The following is a 15,547-nucleotide window of genomic DNA, read 5'->3' on the forward strand; positions in this document are numbered from 1 at the left end:
ATAATCAGAGTGTATAGTATGGTATGCATTTTAAACTTTGATATGCAATTTGATCTTTGGGATTAGGTTCATGCCTCCCCACTCTCTTCCCATCAAAGCAGGGCCTCACAAAGACTGGCCATTCACAATTCATCTTGGGAGAGAGTAGTTAAAAGTGTAAGTAGGTTATCCAAAATCCATTTATATTATTAAAAAGATAATATTAGAACATATTTCATATTCCATCAGTAGAGATGTGGATATAACAATGGATTTTTTTTGGCTGCTTTTATTGATTTGTTGAAGACTGTAATCACTTTGAGCTATCTTGAAACTTAAAGCTTTTCTGGTTTAAATTACATTAATTTTTGGCCTCTTGTAGAATGCTTCATTCTGACGTAGAGGTAATTTACAAGCTCTTGTTGGTCATATGTGACAGTTGTTGGGCCTGTGGCTAGAGGCTATCATATTGAACATTCATATACTTTCAATATGGTCAAAAAATGGCTCAATTTTCTATAAGTGTATGGTTTGATAGGGATTTTGAATGTTCCAGAAATTCCCTTCTCATGTTCCTGTGAGAGAGATTAAGCATAAAAATGCAGAGAAAATATACAATTTATTGTAGAGACAGCATGTGAATTTGTAACATTTTTACATTTTCTCAGCCACACTTTAAAGTGTAAGCACTCTTAGTAGAAATAAGAAAATGGTTAGGTCAGATTAAACTTTGGAGCTAAAAGGAAAACTCTGTAAGATGGAGAGCCCAGAGGCTGATCTCACATGAGCATTGAGGGTAACTTAGATTTCGTGAAATGTAATAACAGTTGTTTATTATAAATTTATACATACACACACACACACATACACACACACACACACACACACACACACACACACACACACACACACACAAGCCGTACTTTTGTGTTAGTCTTCAGGGCAAAAAAATTCCCTTTCAATTTTTAGAGGCACACTCCTGTGTTCTTTCTCACTGTTTCTCTCTCTCCTGTGTGCATTTGCCTCCCCAGGCGTTCCCCACCCATTATTAAGATACTTTTGTTTGGGAAGGTTTCGCATTGACGACCTTTCAGAACAGTTATTTGAATGTCTGGGTGTGTATATCTTCCCATCTTTTCTGGTGATGTCACAGTTTTGACTTCCCCATTTGAATTACTTACAGAATTTTTTGCTGATATGATTGATGCTGCTCCCACTTCCTAGAGCCTCTGCCATGGTCTGACTGTCCTTATCCTTCATAGCTCAGTTATAAAGCCCACTGCCAGGGATGCTTTTGGGAGGCCTCCCTCCCCCCCTCCCCACCACCAACTCGCTTCCTGTTAGGGAATTAGCTGCTTTTCCTCTGGGTTGCTCCTGGGTCTTTGCCTTAGCTAACATTTAATAAGTTGTACTCCAGTTTTGTGTCTGTGACTTCCTCCCCTTGTTATTTTATAACCACATAGTCATATCTCCTGTACAGTTATCTGGTAGTTACTGGATAAATGTATGTCTTAAGCTTCATGACTTTAGATGGGTCACTTAAGCACTGAGACTTAGTCTGTCGGTCTATAAAATGCTGCTTTATACCTCTTGACTGTCACTAAGGTCATCAATAAAGTTGCGATGCCAAATCAGATGACTGACTTTGGACTTTCTGTCCTATGACATGAGACAGCAACCTCTGCTTCTTGACCTCCCAACCCCCAGTTCTGCTCATTTGTTACACTTCTTAGAAGATTGATCCTCTGTTTCTCTTGGTACTTGGCCTTGGATGTGTCCTTTGCAGGTCTTTAGGATTCTGCCCTACATCTCGTCTTTCCATAGCTCTCCTTCAGCTGTGCTCATTACTTCCAGATTCACATCTGTCTTGGTGGCTCCAGACCAGTCTTTCCAAAATGCATGTGGAGTGTGCACATGTGTCCCTGGGTGCACTCAAACTAGGCATAGCCAAGGGGGAATTCATTCCTCCCCTGGAACTCCTCTCTCCCCCTGCACTTCCCAATCTTGATTAGTGTTGCCATTATCTATGAACATTGCCATTTCTTAATCCCCCTCATCTGGTGACCAGTCCTGACAGATCCAGTTCCAAGTACTCTTTGAATTGGTCCTCTCTTCCATTTTCTAGCAGCTCCAGGCCTTCTCCTTTTTTAAAAAAGTATTTTATTGCACTTTAGGTTCTGGGGTACATGTGCAAAACATGCAGGATTGCTGCATAGGTACACACATGGTGATGTGGTTTGCTGCCTTCTTTTCTCAAGGGGACTGGAACAGTAGCCTCCTGACCTGCTGCCTTTGAACATTCAGTGTCCTGTTTTTTCCTCTGTGGAAGCAGAGGGCCAGTCACAACACTTTCTTATTTTAAAAATCTTCAATGGTTTTGTCATCCTTATGCACTCAAATGCTTTAGTGTGGCATACAAATCCCCTCACTTCTGAACCATGCACCTTCCAGCCTCATCTTCCAAGATCCCTTCCCACAGTGCTCATTTGCACTATCATGGCCAAGTGCTTCCTTCATTAGAATGCCATTTCCATTACTGTCCAACACAGTGGTTCTAACACATTGAGGGTTATGCGAATCTGTGTTTTACTTTTTAATATATACTTTTGGACCTATTTCTCCCAAAATTTTGATTTGGTATCTGGAGTGAGACCTGAAGTCATTTTCTTTATCTGAAAGGTGACAATGTTGAAAAGAGGTTATTGCAAAAATTTTTATAAAATTCCACATATATGTTGTCCTAGAATGCTTCTAAGTAATTACTCTTTGTTTTGTAGTGTAAAAATCCACAGAAATCAAAAGTGGGAGGGAAAGCAGCTCCTTCAGTGGTTGTGGAGATCAGTTGGAGTGGAATCTACTGCTCTGACCCAGTTTTCTTGCCATGTACCCTTTCAGGCTTTCCTTTGTGAGACATGGTTTCAGTCTGTCTTAAGTTCCTGGGCTCAAGCAATCCTCCCGTCTCAGCCTCCCAAGTAGGTAGGCATCGCTACACCTGGCTACATTTTTAATTTGTGTGTATGTGACAGGGGAGGGGTAGAAACAGGGTCTCCCTATGTTGCCCAGGCTGGCCTCAAACTCCTCCCACCTAAGCCTCCCAAAGTGCTGGGATTACAGGTATGGGCCACCACACACACACAGCCTCTCCATCTAATTTTATTTTGAGATGGAGTCTAGCCCTGTTGCCCAGGCTGGAGTACAGTGGTGCAATCTAGCTAACTGCAGCTTCTGTCTTCTGGGTTCAAGTAATTCTCTCCCTCAGCCTCCCAAGTAGCTGTGATTACAGGTACCCACCACCACACTTGGCTAATTTTTCATATTTTTAGTAGACATGGGGATTTCACCATCTTGGCCAGGCTGTTCTTGAACTCCTGAGCTCCTGATTCACCCGCCTCTGCCTCCCAAAGTGCTGGAATTACAAGCATGAGGCCACGGTGTCTAGCCTACTGTATTTTATTAATTAATTAATTTATTTATTTGCTTGCTTGCTTGCTTATTTATTTATGAGATGGGTTCACTCCCCTTCCTGATCCCCTAGGCTGCAGTGCAGTGGTGCAATCTTGGGTTCACTGCAGTCTCCACCTCCCCATTTTAAGCAATTCTCCTGCCTCAGCCTCCCAAGTAGCTGGGATTACAGGCATGCACCACCATGCTCAGCTAATTTTTCTGTTTTTAGTAGAGGAGGGTTTTTGCCATGTTGGCCAAGCTGATCTGAAATTCCTGACCTCAAAGGATGCACCTGTCTCGGCCTCCCAAAGTGCTGGGATCACAGGTGTGAGCCACTGTGCCCTGCCGGGAAAAGTCTTCTTAAAGATACACGTATGTAGTAAAGTGCATATCCTAACACAAACTTCGTTGCACCTGTTGATGTGTGTCTTAAGCCTGAGGTAGGAAAGTTTGGTAGGTGGAAGTTACTTGCCAACTCCTTTCTCATAGCATGGCACATGGAAGAGAAGACTTTGGCTTTACAAGTTCACTGTGAGTGTCCTGCTTATTCCATGGTCATGGGCCTTTAGTCCAAATTTACTTGAAAACCTTGTGAAATTATTTATGCGGAAAGAAAGAATGAGGAATCTTGGAAATGAGCAACCAGCCAGTTTTATAAAAATTCCAACAAGGGTGCTTTATAACTAATTGGAAAAACATGTCTCATCTCAGTTGACTTAATCCTTTTTGCAGTGCTGGGGGCCTTAAGTGTTACTAGAAAGTTTAAGGAACATAATCAGCTCCCAAGGTGGTCAACACAGTGACAAAAAAGGACAGAGCATTCTGCTTGCATCTGAGGGTCCTTCAGTCATGGTCAGCTCTGTCTAGGGGAGCAAAGACCCTGTCTGTCCTCAGCCTTCCTGCCTATGGCAGGGGCATGTGTTGGAAGAGAAGAGTGTGGGCACTTGTTCTGGCTGGAAACTTAGCCTTGAAAAGGAGGTTCCAGAGGCAGAGTTTGAGACCCAAACAGGAGAAGGAGATGGCCAATGTGGATGCTCTCAGAGCGGAGGACCCCGAACTGTCTGATTATAAGTGCAGTGTTGGGTCCTTATGTACTAATACAAAGTTATTTTGAGAGTCACGGAAGTCAGTGGACCCACTTTCTTTTCCTCATTGGAAGAGAGTTCTCTGGAAAAGAGTGTTCCCAGGGACAGATGATCTGATGGGGCCACGGTTCCACTAGTGTCCTTAAGAGGGAAAGCTTTGTCAACAGAGAGAACCTCAGCCCTGGCTGACACAGGCTACACTAGGGTGGGATCTGCTGACACCAACAGCTTGCCCTAAGGCTCTTAAGTCAGAAAGGCCCAGTCGGTTCCAGTCCTGGTTTTGCTAGCCAGTCTCAATTTCTGGCTTTGTCTCTTGGGGGTGCTGATGCGATGTTGTTTGTGAGATGGAGCAAATGGCATTGCTCCTACCCCCACCAGGCTGGCGTCAGGTTGAAATTCAACACAGCAATCACCCTCCCCCCACACCCATGAGCCAAGAGGTGATGCTGTTAGAGTTATATGGGTTTGGGGTTTCCCCTTCCTCCCTGAAACTCTGCAAGAGGCTTTGCAGGAAAGGAAGGGTCTTTCAGATGCCTGAGTGCAGCTGGGAATGGCTGTTCCCAGTTAGCCAGGCTGGTTGGAGCCCAGGGTTAGTTGGCTGAATTGTGGGTTTGAACCGCCAAAGCCACTGAGGCACAGCTGGCCCACTTCCAAGTGCTGCCAACCATCCTGTAAATGCCACCATTGCTCATGCCTAGGAGACATTTCAGCATTGAGTGAAAGGGTTGCTATGTCTTGTCCTGCTCAGGACAGGACACTGTAGAGTGATCTGTTGTCATATTATAAGGACAGATCTTGGTCCTGTGCCTCCCAGGGACCCCGAACACAGAACGCCCATGACAGGACCCCAGCCCATGGGCACAGCCCCTCTTGTTAGTATTAATTATGCACTTATGTGGAATGCACCAGCTCTTGAAGAGGGGGACAGCAAGTGATTAAAACAGTTGAGGGCAGGTCACCAGGCTATTTCAGGCTCTATTAAAAAATGGCTCTGAGAGGTTTATTTTAGAACAAGGGAAAGGTCTCCCTGTTGGTGGGGCTCTGTGCCTGGCCAACCCCTTACTTTACATCCCGGCCTACTCCAGCCACCCGAGAATCTTTATTAAGTGGCTCTGAAGTAGGAACTGCTACTTAATTTGCATGGATTTGCACAAAACAAAAATCAATAATTTTCAGAAATTAAGATTCAAGTGGGTTGGGCATAGTGGCTCACACCTGTAATCCCAGCACTTTGGGAGCCCGAGGCAGGCAGATCATGAGGTCAGGAGTTCGAGACCAGCCTGGCCAACATGGTGAAAGCCTGTCTCTACTAAAAATAAAAAACTTAGCTGAGCATGGTAGGGGCCACCTGTAATCTCAGCTACTCAGGAGACGGAGGCAGGAGAATCACTTGAACCCGGGAGGTGGAAGTTTTAGTGAGGCAAGATCATGCCATTGCACTCCAGCCTGGGTGACAGTGTAAGACTATGTCTCAAAAAAATAAAGATGCAAGCAGTAGAGCATTCAGGCAAACATTAGGGACACTTCTTAGCAAAGGACCCTGGCTGTGTAGTTTGTACAATGGCCCAGGTCTGGAGAGAGTGCAAGGCATGGAGCTGGCCTGCACCATGTGGGTGAACTGAGTCACCCTCCCCTTTGTGGGGGTTGATGGGGACCTTTTCTAGGCTGCTGGCCTGGGCAGGGCTGATGACATGAGCGGGGCTTGCCCAGGTCTGGGTTGAATGTGATACACTGAGACAAGTTGAAGGGAGGGGGATTGGAGCAGGGTGCTCCAGGGAGCATCATCTGTGTGCAACAGGAAGTCCTTGATCTTGGACACATGACTTAATTATCTTTCACGAGGTTCAGAGCGAAACCCAGAAGACCAGGCAATGATGCATTGAAGCTGTAACTACCCAAGTTAGCATTTTCCAGTATCATTAAAAAATGTTTTATAGATAAGAGGTTTCACTGTGTTGGCCAGGATGGTCTTGAACTCTTGGTCTCAAGTGATCCTCCTGCCTTGGCTTCCCAAGGTGTTGGGATTATACTTATGAGCCACTGCCCCTGGCCTCCAACACTGTTTTAAAATTTTTTATCTATCTGTGACTTTTTGATTATACCATTTTGTTACTCTTATTAGAGAATATTAACCTGGCCTGGTGAGGTGGCTCATGCCTGTAATCTCAGCACTTTGGGAGGTTGAGGTGGGTGGGCCACATGGCGTGTCTCCTGTGAGAGTCTGAGACTAGTTTGGACAACATGGCAAAACCCCGCCTGTACTAAAAACACAAATTAGCCAGGCATGGTGATGGGTGTCTGTAATCCCTAATCCCAGCTACTCAGGAGGCTGAAGCAGGAGAATCTCTTGAACCCATGAGATGGAGATTGCAGTGAGCTGAGATTGTGCCACTGCACTTTTGCCTGGGCTACAGAACAAGACTCTGTCTTCAAAAAAAAAAAAAAAACCTTCAAAGGCAGATTTTTGTCACTGCACTAATCACTAATCATGGGCGCACAACGACAAAAGAAATGAGGGCAAAGTAATTTATGCCTTGTTTTCTTTGACCTTCAGCCCCATGCATTCCTGCAAATGTTTTGTCCATGGAAAACCTTTGAAGACTTTAACTTTTCTGTTTTAAGTGAGATTTCCAAGTGAATTGATGTTGTCTGGAAAGACAATCCCTTTACTGGAGAGCAATTGGTGTTTGAAGAGAATGAGATCAGGTTGCTAAAAACACGCTTGTTTGTAATCTTTGGTTTATATAAATTATTGGTGAATAAGAGAAATAAGTTTATTCTTTCTTCTAGATGGTAAACCGAAAAGGAAGTGTGTTACGGGGTAAAGGGAGACATGGGTTGTGGGAGGCTCAGATGGAACGGGGCTCTGGGAAGCCTTTCTTTCTTGGACCTCTAATTTCCCTACCGGGCCTCAAATTAAAAGACAAAGATTTCTAATCTTCTTGGGTGGGAACAGATAAAAGTTCCTCTGGGTGGATGGATAGGGGTGGGAAGAAGGAAGTTTGCAGAAACTGAAAGAGGACTTTTTTTTTTGGAGAGAGAGGAAGAAATCTCTTGTTTAATTACAAAACAAAATATAATTTTCAGTGCCTTCCTTTTCCTACCAGTCATTTAAGAAATTGACATGTAATTCACATACCAGAACATGCAGCAATTTAAAGTGTACCGTTCTCCAGTATTTATTTGTTTTTGAGATGACGTCTTGCTCTACCACCCAGGCTGAAGTATATGGTGTAATCTCGGTTCACTGCAACCTGTGCCTCCCAGATTCAAGGCATTCTCCCACGTAGGCTCTCGAGTAGCTGGGGTTAAAGGCACTCTCCATCATGCCTGGCTAATTTTTGTATTTTTAGTAGAGACAAGGTTTCACCATGTTGACCAGGCTGGTCTCTAACTCCAGACCTCAGGTGATCTGCCCACCTTGGCCTCCCAAAGTGCTGGGATTGCAGGCCTGAGCCACTGCACCAACCTTATGTTCTCAGTTATTAATTGTTTCACCAAAGAAATAGGAAGCCCGCATATTATCTATTTATCTAATGTTAATGAGCTTTCTTATAACTAATGTCTCTGTAGATATCTTTTTTCATCCTGTTGTTTTCAACTTAGCTGTGTTTTTGTAATTAAAGTGTGCCTCTTCTACACATTAGATAGGTGGGTCATGTTTTTATTTATGTTTCTTAAAATTCAGTCTCACTATCTGTTTCATTTGGAGTGTTTAGTTCACTTACAGTTCAATGGAATTTCTAACCTATGCCATTTGTGTATGTGTGTGTGTGTGTGTGTGTGTGTGTGTGTGTGTGTTTGAGACAGTATTGCTTTGTCACTCAGACTGAAGAGCACTTTGGGAGGGATTTGAGACACGTCTCAGCTCACTACAATCTCCGCCTCCCAGATTCAAGTGATTCTCCCACCTCGGCCTCCCGAGTGGCTGGGATTACGGGTGTGTGCCATTGTGCCTCGTTATTTTTTTTTTTTTTTTTTTGGTATTTGTAGTAGTGAACCAGCATGCCTGGCCTATTTCTCTTTTGTTTTTTGTTCCTCCTTTCCTGCCTTCTTTTGGATAAATGGAGTGATTCTTCACATATCCTTTCATCTCTAGTGGCTTCTTGGCTGTCTTGTTGCTCTGTTTTTAGCTATAGATGCTTTCTTTAGCAACTGTTCTAGGGATTACAACACACACCCTGACTTTTCACAGTCTACCTGCAGAGCTTATGACACCACTTGGGCAATAAGGCAGTGAAAAGGAATGAAGCACAGACATGGGCCACATGTGGGTGAGCCTGACACTTTATGCCAAGTCCAAGCAGCTAGTCACCAAGGGCCACATACTGTATCATCCCATTTATATAAAATGCCCAGAGAGACAGGGAGCAGATAACTGGTTACCTAGTGCTGGGGGTGGAAGGAAGAATTGAAAGGGGTGATGATGGAAGATAACAGGGTTCCTTGTTGGGGAAATAAAAATGTTATAAAATCGATGGTGGTGATGGATGCACCATTCTGTGAGTATGCAAAGAGCCACTGATATTGACACTTTATTTATATTTATTTGTTTGGAGACAGTCTCACTGAGTTGCCCAAGGTGGAGTCCTGTGGCATGATCTTGACTCACTACAACCTACACCTCCCAAGTTCAAGTGATTCTTCTGCCTCAGCCACCTGAGTAGCTGGGATTACAGGCATGTGCCACTGCACCTAACTGTTTTTTGTTTTTTTGAGACAGAGTTTGTGCTCTGTCATTGAGGCTGCAGTGCAGTGACATAATCTCAGCTCACTGCAACCTCTGCCTTCCAGTTTCAAGCGATTCTTCTGCCTCAGCCTCCCATGTAGCTGGGGTTAAAGGTGCCCGACACCACATTGGGCTACTTTTTTGTATTTTTTTAGAAAAGACAGGGCTTCACCATATTGGCCAAGTTTGGTCTCAAACTCCTGACTTCAGGTGATCTACCTGCCTTGGCCTCCTAAAATGCTGGGATTACAGGCCTGAGCCACTACATCCGACTCCGTAAGGTCAATTTATATTTACCTTTTAAGAAACTGGCAAACTGTCTTTTGGAGTGGCCATGCTGTCTTATGTTCCCCCAGCATGTGTGAAGGCTCCATTTCCACACACCCCTACTTGATATTGATAGTGACATCTTTTTGTTTGTTTTTTGAGATGGAGCCTCACTCTGTCATCCAGGCTGAAGTGCAGTCACGCAGTCTCAGCTCACTGCAATCTCTGCTTGCGGGATCAAACAATTCTCCTTCCTCAGCTCTTGAGTAGCTGGAACTCCAGATGCAGGTCACCATGCCCGGCTAATTTTTTTGTATTTTTAGTAGAGACAGGGTTTCACTATGCTGTTCAGGCTGGTTTCGAAGTCCTGACCTTGTGATCCACCCACCTTGGGCTTCCAAAGTGCTGGGATTACAGGTGTGAGCCACCACATCTGGCCGTGACATCTTTTTAAGGTTGAACCTTTCTTGATAACATGTGCTGCGTGGCTTTCTTTGCATTCAAAGTGTTTCATTGAACGATTTCTTGATATGGATTGTGTGTGCATATTTTTGCATGTTTATTTCTGAGAGTTTTGTTTTTTTGGGGTGCGCTATTGCAAATGGGATGTTTTCTTCTTTTTTCTAACTGCTTGTTTGTACATAGGAAGATTGTCTGAGGCCAGGCTTGGTGGCTGAGGCCTGTAATCCTAGCACTTTAGGAGACTGAGGCAGACGGATTGCTTGAGCCAAGGAGTTTGAGACCAGCCTGGGCAACCTAAGATGACCCCATCTCTATTTATTTATTTTTCTGAGACAGGGTCTTGCTCTGTCACCCAGGCTGGAGTGCAGTAGTGCAGTTCCAGCTCACTGCAACCTCCACCTCCCAGGTTCAAGCAATTCTCATGCCTCAGCCTCCTGACTACCTGGTATGACAGGAGTGTTTTACCACACCTGGCTAATTTTTGTATTATTAGTAGAGTCAGGGTTTTGCCATGTTGGCCAGTCTGGTATGAAACTCCTGGCCTCAAGCAATCTGCCTGCCTTGGTCTCCCAAAGTGCTGGGATTACAGGCATGAGCTGTGCCCAGCCTCATCTCTGTAGTTTAACAACTAAGTAAAAGAAAGGCTGTTTAGTATGTTCCTTTTGTACCTAACTCTTTAGCAGAATCTGTCTGCCTCATTTTTCAGAGTAAATATGACTATTTCACCTTCTGCCTTTTTCTTTAATATCTTACTTTGCTCCTTGCCTAGTTGCATCAGCTAGGGCTTCCAAAATAATAGTGGTAACAGAGGGCATTCTTTTGTTCCAAAAGTTGATGGAAGCTTCTATTGCTTCAATCCCTTACAAATGATGCTGGGCTTTGCTTTGATGGGTGTATGTCTGGGTGTAATTTCCTTTATTGTGTGTAATCTAAGGAAGTATTCCTTTTCTTAATTTGATAAGTTTCTTTTATAAATTTTGTAGTCAAATGCCTTTTGAACATCTATGGTGAGTATAATTTTCAACATACTAATATAAATGAAAAGAGAAGATGTTCTAATTTCGAGCCATTCTTTCACACTGTACAAGTCTCCCTTGGTTTAGGTAAGTTTTTTTTCAGCCCCAGTGGGGTTTATTTGCTAATATATTATTTTGGATTTTCATACGTTGATTTTTATGTAACTGTCTTTTCTTGTTTGTTTTAGAGATATGGCTTTGCTCTGATGCCCAGGCTGGAGTGCAGTGATGTGATCACACTTTACTGTAATTTTAAACTCCTGGGCTAAAGTGATCCTCCTGCCTCAGCCTCCTGGGTAGCTGATATTACAGGCACGTGCCACCACACCTGGCTTAATTTTTAAATTTTTGTAGAGACAGAGCCTTGCTATGTTGTCTGAGCGGCAGTTCAGTGTACACTGTAGATGTGAACATTTACTGGTCTTTCTGCTGGAATCATTCCCTCTCCCATCTGTTTGTCTTTAAATTCTGGGCATGCGCACACACTCCACCTGCACATCCTAACTGCAAAATACTGATGTTGTCCAACCTGCCTTGAAAAGGGAGAACTGTTTTTCCCTCTTTGTATCTCTGCTGGTGTTCAGTCCACTGCTGTGTTTTTGGTAAATACTTGACCCACAGAGTTTGGGAGGCAGGAAGGGAAGGCTTCTGCATTTCCTTTGTGGACCTGACATCATGAATCCATTAAGCATATTGGGAAATTAGCAGGTCAGGTGGCTGCACACTCTAGTTGCCTCTGACTCTGAATTGCTGAGGGCCCCCTGCATGCCAGTGACTTGCTTTTCTTTGTGAGTTATCTCTTCACTCATATTCCTAGGATGAGTTCCCCAAACAGTGGCTAGCACAGCACCTGTAACAGTTGTGGGTGCATATCTGATCTTGCATGACCTGACTTATAGGGTGTTTTGAACAGGTGCTACCTGTTATGGCTTGGGCTATGGCTAAAGTTTACTTGACTTACTTTCATAAAGTAACTGGTAGAGTATGTGGCATAAGGCTATTATTGCAAAAGCAGAAGTGGTGGGGGGTGATTGAGCTTGGGCAGCATTGGGAGGCAGACAGACCGGCATCAGCACCGTCCTGGCCATTTGTAGGTTATATGACCTTAGGGGAATCCCCTCAACTCTCTGAGTCTTTGTTTCTTCCCTCATTAAGGAGATCATCCATTCCTCATTGGACTATTTTAAGGCTTAAGATCAAACGTCTTTCAAGGCACTCGGAGCAGTGCTGGGCTCTGGGTCTTTAGGCTGTAACCATAGCAAACACTCAGATCCCCGCCACCCTCGCTTCTCTTCCCTCCAGTGTGGGGATGTGGAGAACCAACCTTCTCATTTCCATTTACCCTGGAGTTGTTTCTTTTGAACTTCATCTAGTACCTGCTGTGCACCAGGAATTCATGGGTGAGGAGGACAGGGACAGCCAAGTCTGGCATCTGGCCTTCAGCTTGCTTCAGTCCCTGTAGCTGACACCTGGCCCTTTGCTCCGGAATCTGGACCCTACAATCTACTACCAAATGCTCAGCCCAAAGAGGACGCCCCCTATCAGTGAGAAGAATGCATAACTGCCCACGTCTCCCCATCTCCTGAGCTGATGATCAGCCCCAGCAATCCAGAGACACATTCTTGTATTCTGCTAGGTTTATTCTTCAGTTGAAAACTCAAAGGAAAATGTTATGTTCCAAAAGAAAGTGAAAAAAACTTCGAATGCTCTAGCCTGGGAGGCTGAATTCACAGGTGCCCCTACCAAAACAGAGGCCTTCGAAAGCCTTCTGTCCCCGTGTGTCTACCCCAGAGAGCAGCTCTCTATTGGGCTTCTGAAGAGCTATCAGTTCCCCTCAAAGAAGCTCCTGCCTCAAGAGATCCCCGGATCAGGCAGGGAAAGCCAGGACTGGGCAGCTGAGAAGCTGACTTCATGTCCTCCTGTGCACAGTCAGCGTTCTGAAGTGGTGGTTTCCCACATGGCTGTTGAATAAGTTAATAAATACCTTGGGCATGAATAGGAGCTGGTAGAGCTCTCTCTGCAGGGCCAGGACTCGCTGGCTACGCTGTCTCTTGGTTTACAGTGGAGGTGTGGAGGAAGGGGGAGAATTAACCAGACCAGTGGGAGAGTTTCATGTCCTCACAAGTATTTTTGAATGCAATGGCAAACAGCTCATCTTCTCTGCATTTGAAGCATGTGTGGTTCTGAGTTTCCCAGCATTCCATGCTGGTTAGTCTGTCCCAGCCAAGAATCTTGCCCTTGTCAAGGAGCTGGAATTAGAGTAGAAGGTGGAGGAGTTTGAAGTCTTTGGCAGCCTAGTGCTAGCTTAGATGAAATCTCAAACTGAAAAGAAGAGAGAAGAGAGAAGTAAGGCCAGACTATGGGCCCCAGAGGAGAGGGGGCCCAGCTGTTTTCTGAAATAAATTATGCCGAGGCCCCTAGTACAACCCCTGGCCCTCCTTATCGAAAGGACAGCTCTCCATCCACTCCCACCCATCTCCCTCTCCCCTTTCGGTAAGAGCATCAGGGATGGGTCGATGAGTCCTGACACCTGCCAGGCCTTTGCAGGCAGTGGTGTTAGGCCCAGCCTGCTGCGTTCCTGGAAAATTGAACAAGCATCTATGGAGCCCTCACTCCATGTCAGGCTCTGTTACCAGCACCCTGAAGACAGAAGACCAAGACATACTTCCCAGCCCAGGGGATGGCGGAACCTTAGCCCACAATGCATTGAGAGCTCAGGATGCATCCAACCCAAAGTGCAAGCTAAAGGGAACTCTCACTGTGTGGGTAGGATCTTGAGTACAGTTTGCAGTGGAGGCTGCTCAACTGTTTCCCTATCAAGTGTGGTGGTCACGGACACAGACTGGACACTCAGGGCTACCAGGGTAAGGAAGCGCTCTTGTAACCCTCATCTGTTAGGAGAATGGTTTAAAAGATGGGCGTTATCTAACGTCTTTGAGATGGAGTCTAGCCCTCTCACCCAGGCTGGAGTACAGTGGCTCACTGCAACCTCTGCCTCCCAGGATCAAGCAATTCTGCCTCAGCCTCCTGAGCAGCTGAGATTACAGATGCCTGCCACCACACCCAGCTAATTTTTCTGTTTTTATTAGAATATGGGGTATAGTCAGGCTGGTCTCAACTCTTGACCTCAGTGATCCACCTGCCTCAGCCTCCCAAAGTGCTGGGATTACAGGCATGAGCCACCACACCCTGCTATTTATTTTTTTTGAGATGGAGTCTTGCTCTGTTGCCCAGGCTAAAGTGGAGTGGCACAGTATCAGCTCACTGCAACCTCTGCCTGCTGGGTTCATGTGACTCCCCTGCCTCAGCCTCCTGAGGAGCTGGGACTACAGGCATGAGCCACCACACCTGGCTAGGAAGTGCCCTTCTGTCCCTCATCTGCTAAGAGCAATGTCTAAAAGATGGGCTTTAGGTGGCCTTTCTGCCATCTCTCTCTACTACATTCTGGTTCTTTTTCAGTATGTAGTTTTCAGTAATTAGTAAATTAGCTGATTGGCTAAATTACTAAACTATAAATTTAGTGATTAGTAATTTAAATAATTTCTGGTTTCCTGCTGAAATCTATGATCTCTGTCTAATAAGCCTACTATCTGAGTCTTGTGGGTCTGTCTATTATTGTCTGTCTGTGCTAGTTTTTACACTGAGAATCGTACCTCCCTAAGTGTGTTTTTTATTACTACGGTGTTGATAATCGTATCATCATGCCCAGCACGGAGGTGCTCAATAAATATACATTTCCAGTGTCAAAAATATTCAATGTGGTAAAACACAAAAAATTTACAACGACCATTTAAAGTACCCACTTCAGTGTAAGTACAATTATATTTTTGTGCAGCCAAACAAACTCTGGAACTCACTAAATCCTGCCAAACTGAAACTCTGTCCCCATTCAATAAGTCCTTACTGGCTCTCCCAGCTCCTGTTTGCCACCACTCTACTTTCTGTCTCTGTGAATCTGATTACGCTAGGTCCTTCCCATCAGTGGAATCATACAGCATTTCTCTTTTTGTGACTGCCTTATTTCACTTTGCATAACGTCCTAAAGGTTGATCCATGTCTTAGCATGTGTCGGAATTTCCTTCCTTTTTAAGGCTGAATTATGTTTGACTGTATGGAGAGACTACATTTGTTTATCTCTCGGCGGGCACTTGGATTGCAGCTATTTTTCAGCTCCTATGAACAATGCTGTGCCGAGACCAGCTCAGCCTCAGAGACCGCAACTCATGCGGCAGTGAAGGAATTAAGAAACAGACACCGACATAGCAAAAGGTGGGTTCAGAGTGGGGCACCAGGGGTCTCACAGCACTTCCAGCTGAGAGTCCAGAGCAGACTCTAACCAATGTATTTATTCTTTACGTTCCAGTGACAAGTTTTACAAGAAGATGCTCTGTGTTCTTTCATTGGTTAAAGGTAAACTTACCAGGCAGCTAGTGTGTGTTTACTACAAGTTAAAGACAAACTAGAAAGCGCTCTTTACAAGGGAACAAAGAAAGGGTTACCCATCCTGTGCTCAAAGAACTGATTCATCTGGCGTGAGACACAATTATATTGAATACTGTTTATAG

The 15,547-nt window shown here is 44.7% G+C and overlaps 1 protein-coding gene across 1 annotated transcript in view; it reads left to right on the forward strand.

Annotated features, from left to right (window-relative positions):
* The window catches only part of LOC128930912 (uncharacterized), a 174,573-nt gene that overhangs the window by 132,594 nt on the left and 26,432 nt on the right, over window positions 1–15,547 (forward strand). Inside the window, exon 10 of the mRNA XM_078364445.1 lies at window positions 15,074–15,251. The gene's annotated coding sequence lies outside the window, so the exon portion shown is untranslated. The remainder of the gene's footprint in view (window positions 1–15,073; window positions 15,252–15,547) is intronic.

This window comes from Callithrix jacchus, chromosome Y, assembly GCF_049354715.1.
Source record: "Callithrix jacchus isolate 240 chromosome Y, calJac240_pri, whole genome shotgun sequence".
NCBI lineage: Eukaryota > Metazoa > Chordata > Mammalia > Primates > Cebidae > Callithrix > Callithrix jacchus.